Raw genomic sequence first — 19,984 nt, 5'->3', positions numbered from 1 at the left:
CAGGTTCGCAACAAGACCAGTGAGCCCCTTTTCGTTGGGCTGAGCAACTCGAAATGTTGAATCTGTGATCGGTTTCAGAATTTTCCAATGCCAAGTGAGATGGGGTGCTGACACGCAATTACTCGCCTCACGGTACCTGGATAGTGTTAGCTCACCCCTGGCCAAGCAGTGAGGAAGGGCCAATAGTGTATCCTGCCTAAACTTTCGTTGAGGAGAGAGCAGAAAGGGCATCATTGGTGTGAGAAATCTGAGGGTCTCACTGAGTTAATTAACATCTGATACAGTCTCGATATGCTTCATCATAATAACTCGGCCCTTCAGAGCCTACATCCGAATTTCACCACCTCCTTCACCGGGACAAACTGCTGATCATGATCATGATCTTTATTCCTGCACAGGGCACCAGAAAGATGTCTATACGATGAATTGGGCAATGCACGTGTTCCGAGCTGCGAGTGATCTGGAAATGCGTGTGAACACTGGAGCAGAGATGAGACATTCGTCCCATCAAGGATGCTCAGCCATTCAAAGTGCTGCGGCTGATCTGATCATCCCTGACTCCAGTTTCCTCCTTTTGCCCCTTAATGCACAATTCACTTCCTTATTAAAGAGCTATCTCTGCATCTCAGCCTTGAATATACTGACTGACCCAACCTCAAACGCTCGTACGCATTAGGGATTCCACAGATTCACTTCCCTCAGACACAGCCCCTCCAACAAGCAAGTACATTTTCAACACTGACCCTTCGACTGTGCTCTCTCCATCAACACTCAGCCTCCGACAGATTGGCACTCCCTCAGAACTAACCGTTTGACAGTGCGCCGCTCAATCAGCAAGGACCCGCCTACCATGCCGACCTCCCTCAGTGCTGACATTCTGGCAGTGCGAACAGTGAGGAACTTCCTCAGTGTTGACTCTACGACAGTGAGGTGTTGCCTCAACTCAGACTCTCTGAGAGTGCGGCACTCCCTCAACAATGACCATCTGACAGTGTGTCACTCCCTCAGAACTGACCCTCTGATAGTGTGGAGCTAACCTCAGCAGTGACTCTCTGACAACGTGTCACTGCCTCAGAACGACCCTTTCTCAGTGTAGCGCTATTGCGGCGCTATCTCTCTGACAATGGAACTCCCTCCGTCCTGACACTTCAGCAATGCGACACTCCCTCAGCACAAACACTCTGGCAGAGCCTATTTCTTCAGGAACGAAATTCTGACGATGCCCACATCCTCTGCGTTCAGCATGCATCTGGAGTATTGTGTCCAGTTTTGGTCGCCATACTATAGGAAGGATGTGGAGGCACTGGAACGGGTGCAGAGGAGGTTTACCAGGATGTTGACTGGTATGGTAGAAAGATCGTATGAGGAAAGGCTGAGGCACTTGGGGTTGTTTTCATTGGAGAAAAGAAGGTTTAAGGGTGACTTGATAGAGGTGTACAAGATGATTAGGAGTTTAGATAGGGTCGACAGTATGGAGCCTCTTTTTCCACGTATGAAGTCAGCTATTACAAGGGGGCATAGCTTTAAATTAAGGGTGGGGGGGGGGGGTAGGTATAGGACAGATGTTAGGGGTAGGTTCTTTACTCAGCGAGTCGTGAGGTCATGGAATTCCCTGCCAGTAGCAGTGGTGGACTCTCACTCATTATGGTCATTTAAGCGGGCATTGGATAGGCATATGGAGGATAGTGGGCTAGTGTAGGTTAGGTGGGCTTGGATAGAAATAAGAGACAGGCCGGACGCACTGATCAATGCACTGGGCTTTATTCTGATCTTTTCCAAAGCAGTTGATCAGAATGCTATCATTACGAGGGAATTGAGCAGAACTCGAATCTTGGATTTGCCAGCGAGCATCAGTTGGACCTCAGTTATGCCTCTTTCTGCGACATACTCTGTTTTTTCTTACTCCGTTTTAAAAAAGAAGAAATGCCCAAGATGCATAACTCTTTCAGTGTAGGCTCACTCCCGCTGCAGTCGGTATGCTTACAAGTTGCCCCAAATCTTTTCCATCCGTTGTAGAAACCTGAAAAATAGAAAACACGTATTCATCATTGTCAACAACCAGTGCTTCAAGTATGACCAAAGCAAGGATATACTGAAGAGCACAGTGCAGTGTAGTCTAACAGAGGAAGATTGAAAGCAGAAATATCCAGAGTGCTCCACATGTGTAACAGTGGTAGGATGTAGATAAGGGAACTCTGCAGTAACCTCTGACAGAGAAACGTGCAGATCCAGGACTGTGCACAGAGATCCAAGTGTGACTAACCGAGTGATATGGAGACCAGAAATGTGCGTCGTGTTTTATTTGATATGTAAGTGAGGGATTTGGAGAGCAGAACGTGTGTGTGTTCCAAAGAATTCGAACTATATGGTGCGCAAATCAGAACACTGTACAATGCTCCATTTTATTGACTAAGAGAAATAGAAACTGGAACTGTGCTCAATTTTCTGAATATTGGATACTACAATAAGATCTCCTTTCATTCATCTAAACTTCAATCTATGTAAACACTCCTTCGACGACTTTTCCTCCATGCATGGACCATGCAGTCAATCCTCTGTGGTCTGCCTCCAATGGCAGTATTTATTTGCATGGTTAATAGACTCAAATATTTTATTCATGTCCAACCGTATTTAGATCTCTACTTTGCACTACTTTAGCAAAGCCACATGACTTTTGCGCACCATTCCAATTGCTATCTATTGGACACTCTATACTTTGATTCTATATATTTGAAATACATGGATGGACTCCCCCTGTTCACCCTGTTACAGAACTTTCTGCATTCTTTCTCCACTTTATAATATTGAGTTACTCTATTCTTCCCTGTAAAATAAATGCACAACCACACATTTACACACATAATATTGCAACTTCCATTTTTTCCCAGCCACTTAAATTCTCCATATAACTCTGCAGTCCCCTTACAAGATCCAAACTACCTGCCTTCCAAACTATTTTTATGCCCTTTGCAAATTTGGGTTTGGTGCATTCGACTCCCTCGTTCAAGTCATTATTGTAGACTGTATGCAATTGTACCCCAAGCATTGACCCCTGTGGCCATCCCGGAGTTACAGGATGTCATCCTGAAAAGGTATCCTTGTCACAACTCTCTGCTTTTAAATAGTTAGGCAATCCTTGATTCGTCCGAATACAATGTCTTCAACATCTTTTTCTCTAATGTCATGAAACATCTTAATGTGTTTCAAACACTTTCTGAAAGCAGGTTTTACAAAAAAAAATACACATTAAGAAATAAATCAGCAGCATTAGCAGCATGTTTTAAGGGACTTGAGACTAATACATTAACTGGAGATGCATCGTTATGCTTAAAGGAAACGCAGTTTTCAATTGAAATCAAAACACTAGTGTGAACATAATGGCAACTCTTCGCTGAGATGTGATCATTTTTCTGGTTATTGCTGCAGTTAAACGGATGAAACTTTCTAATCCTTAGAATGACATCTTCGCAACAATGTTTCTGCAGTTTAAGATAATTGTTTGCCTTCTTTACGTTAAAATATAATGTTGCTGTGTTTTCTGTTGATCCTATGCTGCAGCCTCTGATGAACTCATTCATTAACAGGCTTCGATGGTAGGTACAAAGAAAACAATTTAACCCTTATGGCCCACCAAGCCAGGCTTCAGTGTGGCATCCGTTTTACACGATGACCACAAGCTGGGATCATTTCAATTTGGAAAACAAAACTTTGCACGTTACTCCGAGTGAAATAAGACTGTTGGGACCATAATTCTGGGAGGATCGTGCAGCTCATATTGAGGAAAATGTTGACAAGAAATGTCCCGTGGTGCGCCACAGGAGCATGTGACCAAAATGGTCATGAGGCACATAAGCAGCTCATTGGACACGTGACCATGATTTGCCAGAAAACTTCTTGTTTGCTGGAATGTCTTAAAAGAGGAGACGCAGAGAGAGATGGAGACAGCGAAATGGTAGTGAGAGAGCTAGTTGGAGAAAAACAGAGATAGGCAGATAGAGATGGAGAGAAAGGGAGATAAAGGACAACAGAGTAAGAAAGAGAAAAGCAAGTGAAAGACAGAGGGAGTGGTTGAGACAGAGATGGGCAGATTTAGACTAAAATATAGAGTCGAAACTAGAATCAAGACATGCACGCACACACATAAAAAGAGAGATAGCAATAGTGAAGAAATGAGATATGGAGAGAAGCGGAGCGAGAGAGAGAGAGAGAGGAAGAGGTTGGCACGAGGGGATTTATGATCAGAATAGCTGATGGATTTTTGGAAAATTGGTTAAAATGCTCCAGCACACACCAGGCCAAAATTGGAGAAGCACAGACGTCTTGATATCGATTTCAGGGGAACAGCTTGGGAGATCCGCAGCTCTGAAGGGTATTGCAAACATAGTGTATGCTTTACTCAAGATGTCTTCAGGTCGAAATATCTAGATAGAAATACAAGATGATAAAGATAGCTCCTTGGTGCGATAGCGTTTCAGACTATTGGAGACCTTAATTAAGCACATAAAATTCAAAGCGGGACTTGACAAGGGAGATGCGCAGAAGCTGTTTATCCCGTTTCAAGGATCATGGGTAAAAGACCCATGAAAAGAGATAAGCATTACCAAATCAGACACTTCAATATCTGACCAGATTCGATGGGCTGAAAGGCTTACTTGTGCCCCTCCATCAGCTGACCTTGTAAAGCCAAGGTTGATAGTTGTCTGCCTGGGGCAAAGAAAGAGTTTTGAAGAGAGAGAAATCTTCAAGATTTAAAGGCAGTATTATTGTATCACTGAAGGGGTCTGTTTTGCCCTTTTATTCCTTGCAAGCTGTACAAGCGCCATGCTGCTAACTCCTCTTCATTTCTTTAAAGTTAACACTTCTTGAAGGTTTTAATTTAATCTGCGTCCAACAACACGCAACCACACATCACCCCCAGGCAGGACATTCGGCATCACAACCCCTCAGTGATTGATGCATTAATTCATCACACTTCCACTCTGCCCTCGTTACAGATTACTTGATTTATCTGACTCTGCGGAAGTTGGCAATTTGACCCATCGAGTCCATACCAACCCTCCAAAGAGCATCTCACTAGATCCACTGCATCCCTCCAAGTCTGTACTTCCCATGGCTAATTCGACTCGCCTGCACATCATGTGCACTTTGTCAGGCCGAATACAATAAACTGCACATCTTTGGACAGTGGGAGGAAACCAGAACACTCCGATGAAACTCACACAGAGACAGGGAGAATGTGCACACTCCACATAGAGAGTCGCACAAGGTGCCATTGAGTCCATGTTCTTGATTCGCTAAGGAAGCAGTGTTAAGCAGTTTGCCACTGTGCCACGCTATTCCCTCCTCTTTAAGTCCCGCTTACAATTACCGAATACAAAGTGACCCAGGAAAGGAAAGCTCAGAAGTGTTTGATTGCGATGGGATTTAGACATTGACAGTCTCGACACGAGAAGCTCCATTAACAAATCCAAAGCAGCCTTTATGCAAATAAATGGCAGGACAGACTGACCGGGCTGAGTGGCTTAATCTGCGACTTCCCTGTCTCCACTCCCAGAGTGATCTCTGCGATTTGCACTGACCTGCAAAAAATGCCTTCTTCACAATTTCCTGTCAGTAGTAATGGGCTGCGACAGCACCAAGGCAACAAGAATCAGTATCAGAGATATCTACATCATCGGGCTCGCTGCTCCCAGCTACACTCGGCAGGCTGGCACAATACTGTTATTTATATGGACTCGGAGAGTCTGCTGTCGTTAGTCATCACACATGTATGTACGAATATGCACACAATCACGCACACACAGAAACACACCGAGACACTGACACACACACAACACAGACACACACACAAAACCTCCCCCACACACGCCCAAACAGACACCCACACCCACCCGCACAACCCAGCCCCACACATACACATGCATGCACACACACATCCACGCATACACACCAACTTACACACACTCCAATACACACACCTGCACACAAGCACATCCATAAAGTATATCCACAAATGCACCTGTACCCACCCACTCACACGCAAGCACTTCCACATATATACACACATGCACATACACGCAGACACACCCACATCCACGCATATACACACATATACATACGCATGCACATGCATACCCACACATCCACACCTACACTCACATACATCGACATGTGTGCATACCAAACACAGACGCACACACATGCACACATAAGTACACACACCGATACATCCACTCACAACCACACACCCAGATCCACTCACTCAAATATGCACAAACTCACAGATACACACATAAATACAGACAACCACAACCACACACCCATAACCACACACCCACAACCACACACCCACATCCACAAACACACATGCACATGCACTCACCCATTCACCCACCCAACCATGCACGCATGCACAGACCAAAAGCACACACGTCAACACGCACCAGAGGACAGCCACGCAGATGGACACAGACATGCAGACTCACGCGCAAATGCACAAATATCCACACAAACAGATGTGCACATGCACAGATCCTCACACACACGCACACTAAACCACCTATCCAGCCACGCACACATGCACATATTCACCTACTCACACATATACACACACACGTTGAAACATCAACATGCACTTCCTTACACAAACGCACTCGCACCATGCATACACATGTGCAAACACACATATCCACGCATAGACGCACACCGACGCCGACCCCCACACATACAAACACACAAACACAGAACAGCCACATGCACATCCTCATACAACCAAATGCAACCGGATGTGTACACATACACTCACACATACACGCATAAACAACTATGGAAAACAATCGCAACCATCAACACACGCAATCGTTCACAACTACACACCCACATGCACACACTCAAAACACATACACACATACTCACCTACCCACACATCCACGCATGTAGCCACCCACAGCCACAGACAGGCACGTACACAATCAAAACCACATGCAATGCACTCACACAGACAAACGCCCACACGTAAGCATAGACACACCAGAACACACACACCCGCACACACTCACGCATATGCATAAACACACCAACCACACACCCACACACTTATGCACACACTCACACTTATGCGCACAAACCCACACCAACGCACACATAGGAAGTCTCTCCCATACAGCAACACACACAGCCATAAGCACACACATACAAACGCACACACCACACAAACATCCACATCAACATGCATGCACAGGCACAGACACATAGGCACACACACCCACACACACAGCGATACAAACACCCACACACCTTCACATGCCGACACCCGCACACCCACACACTCACGCATGCACATGCACAAACACAGCGACACAAACACCTACACACACCCACAACCAGGAGCACCTCCCACACCCACACACTCACGCATGCACATGCACACATCTCACACCAACACTCATATCCTCACACACCCACATGCCCCCACACCCATGCACACGCCCACACCCACGCGCATCAATAGTGTACTATCATTTTCACTAATTGCAGCCTGTGAGTCAGAAAGTTGGGCATCCAGTTGGAGTGTGTGGAACTGAGACGTAGATCACAGTGTTTTGCGATCAGTCTGGAGGACATTGTGGTGATGAAGGGGGAGCTGCAGTCGATGAGCAGGAATCTGACGTAGGTGACCTTGTTGCCTATATGTTCCAGGGGTGAGTGCAGGGCTAGGGATATGGCATCCGTTCTGTACCTGTTATATCCGTTGGCAAATTGTCGTGGATCCAGATAGGTGGAGAGACTGGAGTTGATGTGGGTTATGACACACTTCAGGATTATTGAAGTCAGCAGCACTGAGTGGAAATCATTAAGGCACATTGCTTTCTCAGTTACTGGGATGATAGTGGTCTTCTTGAAGCAGTTGGGGATTTCAGCTTCTACGAAGAGAGTTTGAAGATGTCAATGATTAGCTCTGCAAATTGGTCCACACAGGATCTGAGTGCTTGTCTGGGAACACCACTAATACTTTCCATCGTTTGCCTCTCAGGAAGAACGATCTAACATCTGAAATGGTGATGGAGAGTACAAATGTGCCCTGAGCTGTTGGCCCGGCTCCACAAAACACCTAGCATTCTTCTCAAACTGAGCTTAGAAATCATTATGCACGTCCAAGAGGTACGTGCCCTTGTCTGTTATCTTGCTGTGTTTCATATCCTACCCTGTAATGCAGTTTAGGCCTTAACACAGGCGGTGGTAGTGTGGTTGGTTGTTGTGGTCCTCTAATGTGATCTGGCACCGAATGATAGCAACCCTGGTGGCTTTGAAGAGGATATATACGTCGGTCCATGTCTTCAGACCTGAATGCTGGTCTTCAGTAGGAAGTGGATTTCCTGGTTCATCGAAGGTTTCCAGTTGGAGAACAACATGATTGACATTTTTGCTGCACAGTCCTCCACACATTTGCTAATGAATCCAAGATTTTGCTACGGACTAATCCAGGTTTTCCACCAATTGCTTGAATACAATCCAGTCCACCGATTCCAAGAACTCCAGGAGATGGTTCTCTACTACTTCAGACCAGCATCGTATCACTTTTTGTGAAGGGTCCTACTTCAACAAAAAGGTTTCAGCTTCTGCTTGTGAGCTGGGAGGAGGAATACAGCGGTGTGATCTGACTTTCCGAAGTTTGGACAGGGTATAATGAAGTACATTGACTCTACATGGAACTCCAAACGCACAGCACCGTGGTTGCCATTGACTCCCTCCGTCCATACGTGTGACCCCAGCTCCACACCAGTCTGGCTGCCATTAACCTGCTGTGGGGTCTGTATGCAAATCCTGACCAAAAGCACTGTTCTTCCCAACGACCTGCTCTATTTATACATGTGACTCCCTGCTCGTAACACGATGTTTCACCTCAACCAGGTCTATCTTGCACGAGATTCCAGAACCATAGCACTGAGGGTACCACTCACATGCTCTGTCCCGAGGTGTGACTCCAGATTCACTTCGCAAGTTTTTGGTTTGACTTGTTCTGACTGTGCATGTGACCACAGAACCACTTCGGTCAGTTCTGACAAGGGTAATTCGACCTGAAAAGTTGGCAATGCCTTCTCTCCACAGTTGCTGCCTGATCCATTGAGCGTGGCCAGCAGATTCTCTGATGATGGTTTATTGAGTTTGGGGAACGTGGCCTTACAGACTGAGTGACCAAATATTGGCAATGTGTTATGTGCCCGGATTATTTGAGGGACCATGCCTAGCAGCCTCTCCTGTTTTTAACAGAAAATTTCATTCTGTGCGTTTTACCACGAAATGGTGCATTCACTTCCTGGAAACACATAAACCTGCTAGATATTTCCCTTAATGTTTGAACAATGCGGACAGGAATTTGTGTGATTGATGGTCGTCTGGTGTTCGGTACGCAAGCAGATAGAATTTTGTTTCCTGCTCTAACCCAGTGCAGATACCAATTTCATTTCGAATCTTTGAACTCAGATGTGAGGCAGTGGAGATTCTCAGACAATTGCCAAAACCGACCGCTGAGTGGAGAAACATGCCCTTTCCACCCCCAAGTTAAAGGTATAAAATGAAGGAGTGAATTTGGTTGTTGGCTATGGTTTGTGCATGTTCGAGCACAGAATAACATAATCAGGAAGTCTAGGGGAGGCTTTTCAGCCCATGGAGTCCTATACCAAGAAATACTATTCTAAATATTCACCAGTCCCACATACCAAAACGTGGCTGTGGACTTGAAAGTGAATCATCCAATGGCGTTTTAAAGATTGTGAGATGTCGTTCCTCACCTGCCCTTCCAGACAAACAGTTGAAAACGCTTCTCCTCAACTCGCCTCAAATCCTTTGCTTGAATGTTCATCCAGAAACCCAGATGATGTTCTGGGAACCTGGGTTTGAATCCCGCCCTGACAGATAGTGGAATTTGAAGTCAAATATTAAAAGGAATATGGAATTTTGACGCTGATGATAAGAATGAGTCGGAAAACACAAGTGGTTCACCAATGTTCTTTAGTGAAGGAAAGTGTTCTCCATCCGTAGTCTATATCTGGCACCAGATCCATAGAAAAGATGTTGACATCTAAGTGGTGCCGAGATGGGCAATAAATGCTGCTTAACCAGAGACGCTGTTATCTGTAAATAAAATAAAATCATTAGCTACGTTTCAAATACAAATTGTGTCTCTTTGTCATTAACTCTCGAGTGTGGTGTGCAGCTGTATTTTTCTTCACTGTCTCCATGCCCCTCATGACCTCATACTCCTCAAACATGCCTTCTCAGTAGCTTCTCTGCTGCAATGAAAAGAATCTGGCCATATCCAGCCTCTCTTCACACCTAAGTTGCTCAATAGTACACAGGAAATCACATTAAATGAACTGATTCTTCTTCCTGCATGTGTGGGCCAAAGTAATTGCATCTGCCTGCACATGGACTACATCTCGTTGTTCTCTGCTTGGTCATATGTATGTCAAAATATTGCCATCATATTTGTTTCCAGTATCGCCTCTGGTAGTGTGGTCCAGACGCCTACGACTCTGTGTGCAAAATCCTTTCCTCGCGCATTTCCTTTCCAGATTTGCCCTCTCAACATAAATAATACCCACCAGTATTTGACATAACAAACCTGGGCGAGCTCTCCAGCTGGGTAACCTATTCACGGTTCGCATAATTCGAGGTGTTTTTAGCCAGACTGCACCCAGCCTTCAACAATCAAGGGAAAACCTCTCCTGACAAGTGGTATACTGTATAACAGACAACATTCTGTTCAAAATAACTGCATAGGGGCTTGTACCTCAATTCCCTCTTTACTTGCATTGGCACAGTACAGTGACCGTGGCCAGACATCTCGGAGGAAGGCTCTCAACTGTGGAGACTTTGGATGCCCTCTCTACATCTTTCATTCAGGAATCTTTGACTTCCCCAAGTTATCAACCCGAATAATGGTCACATCGTCAATACAATCCACCTGCTTCCAATCACTAAACGGTAAACCTTTTTTTTGCATGTTCTTCAAGGCATCCAAATCCTTCCTACAGTACAGAGGCCATAATTATACATGGTTCTCCAGCTGCGGCCTCAGCAAAGCCCTGCACTACAGTTAAACTCCTCCAGTGAAAATGCCATCAATGCGCCTTACCCATTTCCTGACCTCCTCCTTCTTCCCTGTTAAGTGTTAAGTGACTGATCTGAATGGGAAATGAGACACGGAAACTCATCGCTTGCCAGTGTCACACAGTTTTTAATCACATCACTGAAAATCAAAACGATGGTTCACAGCTTATTGGATTGACACCATAGGATAGAAGCTGAATTGCTGAGATGAGGGATCTCCCTGGTCGGAAATGCTGATGCTTTGCAGCATTGCATGTCGCCTTTTCTTCTTCGATGTCAGAAATGTACACAACGTATTTAGAAGTACAGGCAAGTACCTAGGAACATTATTCAAACATAATGCTTCACTGCATTAACTTCTGAGGAAAATATATGCAAAGCGCTGTACAAGTAGAGAGAATAAAAAAAGAAAGAAATGCTCATTGATATCAGCAGTGTGGCAAGTAGGACTTGCCCCTGTGCTCTCACTGACCTACATAAGGCCAGAACAATGCAAATTGCTATCTCCCCGTTCTAACCAGAATTTATTGGGAGTTACAACAGTTCAGATGGCTCAAATTGTGTTCAACTTACTTTGTGTGGTGCTGTAGGTTTAGCCTAATGTTGACAGAACCAACTCAAATTCATACAGTGAGTATCAATGTGAAGGTTCAGAGGGACTGTGGCGTCCTCCAGTAGTTTGCCAACAGGGAGGGAGATGTATCAGAGGCTTTGGCAGGCTTAGAAGTATAGCCTAGAAGTGCACACAATACTTTGGCTGTGTTCTGAGCAACGTTTTGTACAGTTCCTGCAGGAGCTTTCTCAGCGACATAACGAGTATTTCAGATCGTTTGTTAAGAGCTGAAGGACAGTGTGAGACTGGGACAGCGCTTGAGAAGCTGAGGAAGAGGTCTGAAAAACTTTGTTGTTTCTATTAGACCCCTGGTTTTGGTACAGCATGTGAATGGTTGAGGGATGGACCACACTTCTGACCACAACTATGTACTCTCAGCCGACTTGCCAATCTTGCAAACTGGAAGGTTATCAAGGCTGAACCCAGGTAGGAGCAGCAGTTTATAAAGTGTAGATTGAGCCACACTCATTGCACTTTAAAAGTGTAAGAGGCGACATTATTGAAATATCCAAGATTTTTAAGGAGCGTGTAAAGGTAGATGCAGAAAGGCAGTTTCCCCAGTGGTAAAGCCTGGAACCGGGGGCATCATCGCAGAATTCTGAATCACCCATTGAGTTGGAATTTCTTGTCTCAGAGATAGTGAATCTTCGGAATTCTTTACCGCAGGGAAATGTGGAGGTTGGTTCGGTCAGTATATTTAAGGCTGTGATAAAGTAAGTTTAATCAGGATGGGGAATCGAGAGTTATGGGGAAAAGGCAGGAAATTTGAGTCAGGATGATGCGAACAGTCACGATCTTTTGGATTGCCAGTGCAGTCTCGATGAGCATTCAATGGTGTGAAATCCTCTTTGGGGTTGTGAGACCAAACGACACACAATACTCCAAGTATCGCCAACGCCCTGTATAACTTCAGTGAGTCATTCCGATTTCTGAACTGCATTCCCTTTGCAATGAATGCCGCCATATCATTTGCCTTCCACATGGCTTGCAGTAACGCAGGAAGTCAGTAAATTTTTGATTCCAAGTACCTTGAGAAAGAGGGTCAGACAGGATCATGACTGGTTCCGTTTCAGAGGACATTTCGAACAAAATAACATGCGCACAACAAAAATGTTTAATAATTGTATCATGGAGCAGGCCAGGCACCCCATCAAAATATTTCAAGGAAATAGAGGAGACCCTTTCTTGGCTAATTGTTTGAAGCAGGTGCAGAGAGGATATTCGAGCTGGCCCCACCACTTAGTTTGAAACCAAACAGAATTAATTTGCAAGATTATCGAATGAACTATAAAGAATAGCTGCAGTGTATAGAGTAATTTAACCGATCTGAAAACTGAACAAATCATCCCAATTTAATGATGTTGCAAATTACTGCAACAATCTCCATAAACAAGGCCTTGGCACAAAATATGAAATCAAACATAGGTCCGCAGCGGAGAGATAGCAGAGAGATTCAGCATCGAACACGTTCTTCCATGGAGCTGTTTCTTTGACAAGAGTCTCAAAACTGACAGACTACATGCTCTGAACAGCCAGATTGCTCGAAATCAAACCTAACCAATGACAAGATAACCATGTTAAAGAAGCAATATCGTCGGACTTGGGAGACAGCTGGTGGTAATTTATCTTCACAGTTACCATATCCTGGACGAAGGGAGAGCTTGAGAAACTCGGATCAGCGCGGTATTAATGACTTGGAGCAAGGAAGTGAACATCCACTCGCCAAAATTGCAGACGACTTTACGATCGGTGGAATGGCAACTTGTGAGCAAGATCGAAACAGCTTATTGAAATATATTAATTGTTCAAGTCAGTGGCCACAAAATTGACTAATATTGTATAACATTGAAAGACCTGAAGATATTTATTTTGGGAGGGGAGGAAAAAAGAACAGATTTTTTTTTACATGAAGGAAACTGCAACACAATGGGACTTGTGAGGAAATGTTACCAATACAGAAAAAGCTGGCACAGAGAGGCAAAAGGCATCCAGAAAGGTTAATGGAATGTTCATTCTTATTTCAAGATTTTCAAGTATCACATCAGGGAAGTCTGACTGCAACTGATCAAGATGCTGGGGAGGCAACGTCTGGAATAGTATGCAAAGTGTTTGCTCCCTTATGGAAGGAAAGATGCAATTTCATTGGAGACATATCACAGAAGGACGCTTGCAGGTTTGAAGAGAATATCTCATATGGAAAACCAAAGTCTGTTGCGAGCTATGGACTGAAGTTTACGATAATGAGAGGTGCTCTCACGAGAAATATGCATGATTCTGAAGCGTGCTTAACAGGGAAAATGCTGATAGGAGGTTTACCAAGACCAGCGTGCCAGAGTCAATAAGCACCAATTTAGAGAGAGATGAGAGGGAATGTTGTTTCTCAGGATATTTGAAACTCCGTGTCACAGAGAGCAATGATAAACAAAATCCTTGTTTAAATTTAGACTGAGATAGGTAGAATCTTGATCCATCGGGGAATCACGGGTTACAGAGAAAGTCAAAATAGTGGATGAGAGGAATTTTGGGACAGAGTCGGTCCTGTTGAATAGCAGAGCAGGTTTGAGATGCAGAACCACCTATTCCTCATCGTGTCTGACATTACTTTAATATTTTTCTCGTTCACTCCTTCCTAAATGATATTTTCACCGTTCAGACAGTGAGAACTTTAATCTTTCAAGTCATACAATCCTTTACGAAAACATGACTAGAATGGGTTTGTGGGGAGGGGTGGGGGGGGGGGGGGGGGGGTTGCAGGGCGGGGCTGGGGCTAGTTCGCTCGGGTCAAGGTGGGAATTCGGAAAGCAAACAGAAACCTGTTCACCACTCTCTAATTAAGACGGAGACGCAATGAAACCACTATATTGTAATCAGGCAGATTATTCAGTCATATTTGATCACTGAACACTTTTTAGTTGCTGGATTGTCTATGTCAAAACAATGTTTACTCTGTTGGATGGCTAATATTTGGATACTGAGAAGTATGTATCATGTGTTCTGTCCACAGTCAAACAGCATCTGAAGTGATAAATACATACAGTTCCAGATGATTAACAATTGGACACTCGAAAATATGGACATTGTACAATGTCTACAGTAATACAGTATGGACAGTGTTGAAGAACTGAAATTTGGACATTCAGCAGCATGCATCATATGTATTATCTGCAATGATTCAATGTCTACAGCATGGGAGACTGATAATTAAACATTCAGCTTTGTGTAGTCTGTATATGGAAAACAGGACGGCAGAATGAGATGCCGGATGTTTTACAATCTTTACCGTGAGACAATGAAGCTTTTGTTGCGCTCTGGGAGACGGAAACTAACTTTTTGGCCGTTAAGTCTGTGTTAGAAGAACTCAATAATAGGCAGTCTGTTGAGGTGGTGACGTGTAAGTGTCCCTATCTTTAGCCCAGAGATCTGGGTTCTTTGAGCCATGGACTCCTACAGCACGGAGGAGAAAGTGAGGACTGCAGATGCTGGAGATCAGAGATGAAAAATGTGTTGCTGGAAAAGCGCTGCAGGTTAGGCTGCATCCAAGAAGCAGGAGAATCGACGTTTCGGACATAAGGCCTTCTTCAGGAATGAGTAGGGTGTGCCAAGCAGGTAAGATAAATGGTAGGGAGGAGGGATTTGGGGGAGGGGCTTTGGGAATGCGATAGGTGGAAGGAGGTTAAGGTGAGGGTGATAGGGCGGAGAGGGGGCGGAGGCGGAGACGTCGGGAAGAAGATTGCAGGTACCTGGGGGATGCAGTGAGAGAGGGACTCACTGAAATCCTTGTAGAGGGAGGAAGAGAGCTTCTTCAAGGAAGGCATCCTTGCAAGAGGATTCGCAGTAGTTTAAAATCAACTCGGAGAAAGTTAGAAACGTCGATTCTCCTGCTCCTTGGATGCTGCCTGACCTGCTGCGCTTTTCGAACAACACATTTTTCAGCTCTGATCTCCAGTATCTGCAGTTCTCACTTTCTCCTAGTTGATTTTAACCTGAAACATGAGGGGACATGAGTGTCTTTAGCAGCTCAGTTCAAGAAAACCTGTAATGCTTTGTATCGCTACGTCAGGGATAAACGAATGACAAGGTTTAGATTAGGGGCAGTCAAGGATAGTCCTGGGACGTTGTGTGGGGAGTTCGAGGAAATATGAGAAGCATTAAATGAATATTTCTCGTCCTTACTCACACTGGAAAAGGGCAATGTTGCGGAGGAGAATACTGACATAAAGGTTATTAGACAAGGCGGGATTGAGGTTAATAAGGAAGAGATGATAGCAATTTTGTAAGATGTGAAAATAAGTAAGACACTTGGGCCGTATTCTCTGGAGGGTCAGGGAGGAGATAGCTGGACATTTGGCTTTGACCTTTCTGTCGTCATCGTCTACAAGAATAATGCAAGAAGACAGGAGGAGAGCAAATGTTGGCCCCTTGTTAAAGAAGGGAAGTAGAGTTAACCCTGGAAATTATCTTACTTCAATTGTGAGAGAAATATTGGAAAGGATTCCGAGAGATAGAATTTCTAATCATCTGGCAAGGAACAATTTGATTAGGGCTTGCTTGTCAGCACGATTTTGTAAAGGGTACATCGTGCCTCACAAACGATATTGAGTTGTTTCAAAAGGTGAACAAATAGGGGGATGCGGGTAACGTTTTAATTGCAGCGTATATAATTTCACTAAGGCGTTTGATGAGGTGTCCGGTGTACGCTGTTGCACAAAATATGGATGCATGGGATTGAGGGCGGTTTACCGGTTTGGATCAGAGATTGGCTCGCTGATAGACGACAGAGGGTTTGTCATTGATGGGAAATGTTCATTTTCTAGCGGTATACCGCAAGGATCTGTTTTGGGTCAGTGCTGTTTTTCATTTGTTTTGAAGGAACTGAATGAGAGCGTAGAAAGATGGGTTAATGAATTTTCGGATGACACTAAAGTCATTGGAGTTGAGTTCAGTGCCGATAGGATGTTGCAGATTCCAGACCGACACAGATAAGCTGCAGAGCTCGGCTGACAGATTGCAAATGGAGCTTAAGGCGGAAAAGTGTGCATGGTAATATACTTAGCAGTGTGGATGGGCAGAGAGATTTCAGTGTGCATGCCCATATATCCCTGAGAGATGCCACACAATTTGAGAGGGATACCAAGATATTGTATGGTGTGTTCGCGTTTATTGGTCGAGCGATTGTGTTTCGATGCCATCAGGTCATGTTGCTTTAGGAATCATTGGTGCAGCTGCACTTGGAGCATTGCATACAGTTTTGGTCACTGCATGAGAGGAATGATGTGGAAAATTTGGAAAGGGCGCAGAAGACATTTACCAGTTTGTTGCCAGGAGGTCTTAAAATGAAAGGCTGATGTCTTTGAGGCTGTTTTCATTAGAGAGAATGTTGCGAGGTGATGTAATTGAAACATATAAGATGGTGAGAGGATGGATAAGTTGGATAGTGAGAGTGCTTTTCCTCGATTGGGGATGGCTAGCACGAGAGGACATAGCTTGGAAATTGAGGGAAGATTGATGGAGGACAGATGTGAAAAGTAGGTGTTTTAGTCAGAGAATAGTAAGGGCCTGGAACGCCTTCCCTCCAACAGTGGTTCACACTCCAACGTTTAGGGCGTTTAACAGTCATTGGATAAACAATGGATGACAATAGAATAATGTTGGTTAGATGGGCTTCAGATTGGTTTCACAGTTCAGCGCAAAGATCTGCTGTGACTTTCCTTTCTGATTACATATCGCTTTCCAGGGCTATATTGTATGACTGAGTGAGCTTCCAGCTCTCGTTGCCATGGCATGTTCCAGTTAACCAAACTTGAAAGCGTTTTCCACATTCCTCAAATCAGCCTTTTCTCAGTTCCCATTGGTGCATCTCTACCAGTGACTGAATCTCACCCAATCTCAAACACTGCCTGGAAGCAGACCTCGAGATTTCCCTCCAGTACTCTGGCACCAATATAAAAACCTCTCGATCAGACCATCCAACACTTTACTGCTAACCTTGGGCGTATACTGTGTGAAAATTGCAAGCCTTATCTCCCCGATTAAATAATTGGCCTCACTAATTTGTTAATACACGTCTATCTAACATTCGAAGACACCTTGGGATGATCTCCCGCTCCCGCTATCCACAGTATTTTATAAAGTTGCTCTACTTCTGTTTCGCAGTTGCTTTCCATGGCTCCTCTTGTCCTTTTCTATCTATTAGCATCTGGGAAAAATGCTTCAACTTTCCATCTTCGTGTCATTGCTATTATGTAAATGTTGAGGTTGGGTCCCTGGTTTGCCAATTTTACTATCCGAATGATGTCAACAATGAAGATTCAGTTCGGGCATCAGCTGAGGTAAAGATCATAAGGAATACGTTCAAACATCACTTATCCAAAGCATGACTGAAGATGTACCTCTGTTTCTATGAACATCTGGGTGTGTTTGTCGGTGGTGTCTGTGCGAATATTCATGTGTTCCTAAGCATCGTTGACATTGTGTGTGTATATGTCAGTGCATGTGGTCGGTCCTGGATTTGAGTGTATGCTTGTGCATGTTACTGTTTGAGTCATGAATGAAATGCCTCGCATGGGCATCACAGATTCTGTCCGTCTTTTGTTTTTCACAGTTATTAACTACAGGAGACCCTGCGTTATCCAATGAGTTCATTTCATTTTCCAAGTAGATCATACTGCAGCAGAAAATCAGCAAAGGATGAGAACTGTCCAGTGCTTAATTTTCAATTTCTTGGTGATGATGCAGGGACCATAAAATGTGGCGTTGGGAACGCATAGAAGGTCAGGCAACACCCAAGGACCAGGAGGGTTGACGTTTCGGGCAGGAGTCTTCAAAAGTTCAGGGGAATAGAGGGGCGGACTGAGAAATGAATACCAGGTTTGGGGCCGGTATAAAAGTAGGTTGGATTACGATAGGTGCACATAGATAGAAGGTGATTGTGTTAGGTCCCTGGCGATGTTGGAACGGATAGGTGGAAAGGAATATGTAAATGTTGTGCAGAACAATAGGATAGTGCCAAGTCAGAGGGGTTGGATGTGAGATGGGAGTGAAGATTTGGAAACTGGTGAAGTCAACGTTGAGGCCATGTGCTTCTAGATCACCGAGATGAAAAATGACATGTGCTTCCTCCAGTTTGTGGGTGGCCTTGTTTAGGCGGTGGAGGAGACCCGGAATGAGCACATCATCGAGGAAGGTGAAATGTTTTGCCACCTTCATTCTCTGTATCCTGGCCCTGTCGAGATTGTGCGCATCTCCATGAACCCTAACTCACTGTTTTAGAAATGTCAATACAGTTGATCAGTGCATTGCTATTATCCTGGAGCCTGTGTCTAATTTCAGATTGTGACGAATGTGAACCATGTTGCCATCGGGGCGCAATGGTCAGAAATAGCAGAGACATAGTCACTACTGTCAGCTCCTTACCAGCCAGCTTCATAGATTCACTGTTGAGAGAACATGTGAAATGCACCGTTACCTCTGAAGTGTGATCAGAGGGATAATAGACAATATGTTACAAACGTATGTTCACTTCCACCTGGAAGGGCAAGGGTGGTAAATATACGGGAGCACTGAAAATCGTACTCCAAGAGATTCATCATCCTGACTTGGAAATATATCGGTCATTCCGTAAATATTGCCCTGTCCAGATCGTAGAATTTCAAACTTGGCAGTTGGTTATGGGTCAGTCTATAGCACACGGACTGCAAGAAGGAGCTCACCTCCTCCACCACCAATAACCCCATAAACTGTTCTCTAAAATGTGTGTGACAGTGAAAACACGTTGAAATAGAATCAGAAGAAATGGGAGAGTTGGATTTTGGATGTGGTCCAGGAATTCGATTGTCACCCCGACCCGAGAGTAATTAACACCAAATTATACATCACAAAACCAGAGGATGTTCAGCTTGCGTTCTTTCGTGTTTGGTTAGTGAGACCGAATGAACACATTTCCGAAATCTGGGGCTTACACACCTTCACTCAAAAATGCTCACATTTGTCACTCTCTGAACGATCATTTTTCACGCTTCTCAGAGGCTTTCCCGTCATGTACCCATTCAGGACTGAAGCACATTTCAACAAATCCAATTTACGAGCTCCTGGGTCAATATTCCCCTCGAACTTACTGCACACGTTCCTTGCTTCCAGCAAACACAGCCAATGATAAATCAGGGCCTGAGAAGTCCCAATCTTCAGATTACAAGTGAGCCACTAGAGAGCTGACAAATGTGAATTAACGATAAAACTACACGTATATATGACAAAATCTCT

This window comes from Chiloscyllium plagiosum, unplaced genomic scaffold, assembly GCF_037043375.1.
Source record: "Chiloscyllium plagiosum isolate Xiang-an unplaced genomic scaffold, Cpla_swu_hap1 HiC_scaffold_41, whole genome shotgun sequence".
NCBI lineage: Eukaryota > Metazoa > Chordata > Chondrichthyes > Orectolobiformes > Hemiscylliidae > Chiloscyllium > Chiloscyllium plagiosum.
The sequence above is the reverse complement of the archived record's forward strand: the minus strand, read 5'-3'. Positions refer to the sequence as shown.